Here is a 3,142-nt window from a genome sequence, read left to right on the forward strand (position 1 = left end):
TGTGAAAAATATGAAGAGCTTCAAAAGCTGTCAAAAATATGAGGAGCATGAAACGGTCTGAAAAATAGGAGGAGCATGAAGCGGTGTTGAAAAACATGAAGAACCTGAAAAGGTGTGAGAAATATGAAGAGCTTCAAAAGGTGTCAAAAATATGAGGAGCATGAAACGGTCTGAAAAAGAGGAGGAGCATGAAGCGGTGTTGAAAAACATGAAGAGCCTGAAAACGTGTGAAAAATATGAAAAGCTTCAAAAGGTGTGAAATACATGAGGAGCATGAAAGAGCTGAAAATTTGGAGAAGCATGAAGTGGTGTGGAAAAACATGAAGAGCCTGAAAAGGTGTGAAAAATATGAAGAGCTTCTGAAGGTGTGAAATACATGAGGAGCATGAAACTCTCTGAAAAATATAAGGAGCATGAAGTGGTGTTCAAAAACATGAAGAGCCTGAAAAGGTGTAAAAAATATGAAGAGCTTCAAAAGGTGTGAAAAATATGAGGAGCATGTTATGGCTTGAAAAATAGGATTAGCATGAAGAGGTGTTCAAAAACATGAAGAGCCTGAAAAGTTGTGAAAAATATGAAAAGCTTCAAAAGGTGTCAAAAATGAGATGAGCATGGAACTGTCTGAAATATAGGAGGAGTATGAAGCTGTGTTCAAAACATGAAGAGCCCGAAAAGGTGTGAAAAATATGAAGAGCTTCAAAAGGTGTCAAAAATATGAGGAGCATGAAACGGTCTGAAAAAGAGGAGGAGCATGAAGCGGCGTTGAAAAACATGAAGAGCCTGGAAAGGTGTGAAAAATATGAAAAGCTTCAAAAGGTGTGAAATACATGAGGAGCATGAAAGAGCTGAAAATTAGGAGAAGCATGAAGTGGTGTGGAAAAACATGGAGAGCATGAAAAGGTGTGAAAAATATGAAGAGCTTCAAAAGCTGTGAAATACATGAGGAGCATGAAACTCTCTGAAAAATCGGAGGAGCATGAAGCGGTGTTCAAAAATATGAAGAGCCTGAAAAGGTGTGAAAAATATGAAGAGCTTCAAAAATATGAAAAATATGAAGAGCCTCGAAAGGTGTGAAAAATATGAAGAGCTTCAAAAGGTGTGAAATATATGAGGAGCATGAAACGGTCTGAAAATCGCAGGATCATGAAGCGGTGTTGAAAAACATGAAGAGTCTGAAAACGTGTGAAAATATGAAGAGCTTCAAAAGGTGTGAAAAATATGAGGAGCATGAAACGGTCTAAAAAATAGGAGGAGCATGAAGCGGTGTTCAAAAATATGAAGAGCCTGAAAAGGTGTGAAAAATATGAAGAGCTTCAAAAGGTGTCAAAAATATGAGGAGCATGAAACGGTCTGAAAAATAGGAGGAGCATGAAGCGGTGTTGAAAAACATGAAGAGCCTGAAAAGGTGTGAGAAATATGAAGAGCTTCAAAAGGTGTCAAAAATATGAGGAGCATGAAACGGTCTGAAAAAGAGGAGGAGCATGAAACGGTGTTGAAAAACATGAAGAGCCTGAAAACGTGTGAAAAATATGAAAAGTTTCAAAAGGTGTGAAATACATGAGGAGCATGAAAGAGCTGAAAATTAGGAGAAGCATGAAGTGGTGTGGAAAAACATGAAGAGCCTGAAAAGGTGTGAAAAATATGAAGAGCTTCAGAAGGTGTGAAATACATGAGGAGCATGAAACTCTCTGAAAAATATAAGGAGCATGAAGTGGTGTTCAAAAACATGAAGAGCCTGAAAAGGTGTAAAAAATATGAAGAGCTTCAAAAGGTGTGAAAAATATGAGGAGCATGTTATGGTTTGAAAAATAAGATTAGCATGAAGAGGTGTTCAAAAACATGAAGAGCCTGAAAAGTTGTGAAAAATATGGAAAGCTTCAAAAGGTGTCAAAAATGAGATGAGCATGAAACTGTCTGAAATATAGGAGGAGTATGAAGCGGTGTTCAAAACATGAAGAGCCTGAAAAATTGTGAAAAATATGAAAAGCTTCCAAAGGTGTCAAAAATGAGATGAGCATGAAACGGTCTGAAAAATAGGAGGAGCATGAAGCGGTGTTGAAAAAATGAAGAGCCGGAAAGGGTGTGAAAAATATGAAGAGCATCAAAAGGTGTCAAAAATATGAGGAGTATGAAACGGTCTGAAAAATAGGAGGAGCATGAAGCGGTGTTGCAAAACATGAGGAGCCTGAAAAGGTGTGAAAAATATGAAGAGCTTCAAAAGGTGAGAAAAATAGGAGGTGCATGAAACGGTCTGAAAAAGAGGAGGAGCATGAAGCGGCGTTGAAAAACATGAAGAGCCTGAAAAGGTGTGAAAAATATGAAGAGCTTCAAAAGGTGTGAAATACATGAGGAGCATGAAACTCTCTGAAAAATAGGAGGAGCATGAAGCGGTGTTCAAAAATATGAAGAGCCTGAAAAGGTGTGAAAAATATGAAGAGCTTCAAAAATATGAAAAATATGAAGAGCCTCAAAAGGTGTGAAAAATATGAAGAGCCTCAAAAGGTGTGAAAATATGAAGAGATTTAAAAGGTGTCAAAAATGAGATGAGCATGAAACCGTCTGAAAAATAGGTGGAGCATGAAGCGGTGTTGAAAAATATGAAGAGCCTGAAAAGATGTGAAAAATATGAAGAGCTTCAAAAGGTGTCAAAAATATGAGGAGCATGAAACGGTCTGAAAAATAGGAGGAGCATGAAGCGGTGTTCAAAACATGAAGAGCCTGAAAAGTTGTGAAAAATATGAAAAGCTTCCAAAGGTGTCAAAAATGAGATGAGCATGAAACGGTCTGAAAAATAGGAGGAGCATGAAGCGGTGTTGAAAAAATGAAGAGCCTGAAAAGGTGTGAAAAATATGAAGAGCATCAAAAGGTGTCAAAAATATGATGAGTATGAAATGGTCTGAAAAATAGGAGGAGCATGAAGCGGTGTTGCAAAACATGAGGAGCCTGAAAAGGTGTGAAAAATATGAAGAGCTTCAAAAGGTGAAAAAAATATGATGTGTATGAAACGGTCTGAAAAATAGGAGGATCATGAAGCGGTGTTCAAAAACATGAAGAGCCTGAAAAGGTGTGAAATATATGAAGAGATTCAAAAGGTGTCAAAAATATGAGGAGCATGAAACGGTCTGAAAAATAGGAGGAGCAA

Source organism: Dama dama, unplaced genomic scaffold (assembly GCF_033118175.1).
Source record: "Dama dama isolate Ldn47 unplaced genomic scaffold, ASM3311817v1 ptg000093l, whole genome shotgun sequence".
Classification (NCBI taxonomy): domain Eukaryota; kingdom Metazoa; phylum Chordata; class Mammalia; order Artiodactyla; family Cervidae; genus Dama; species Dama dama.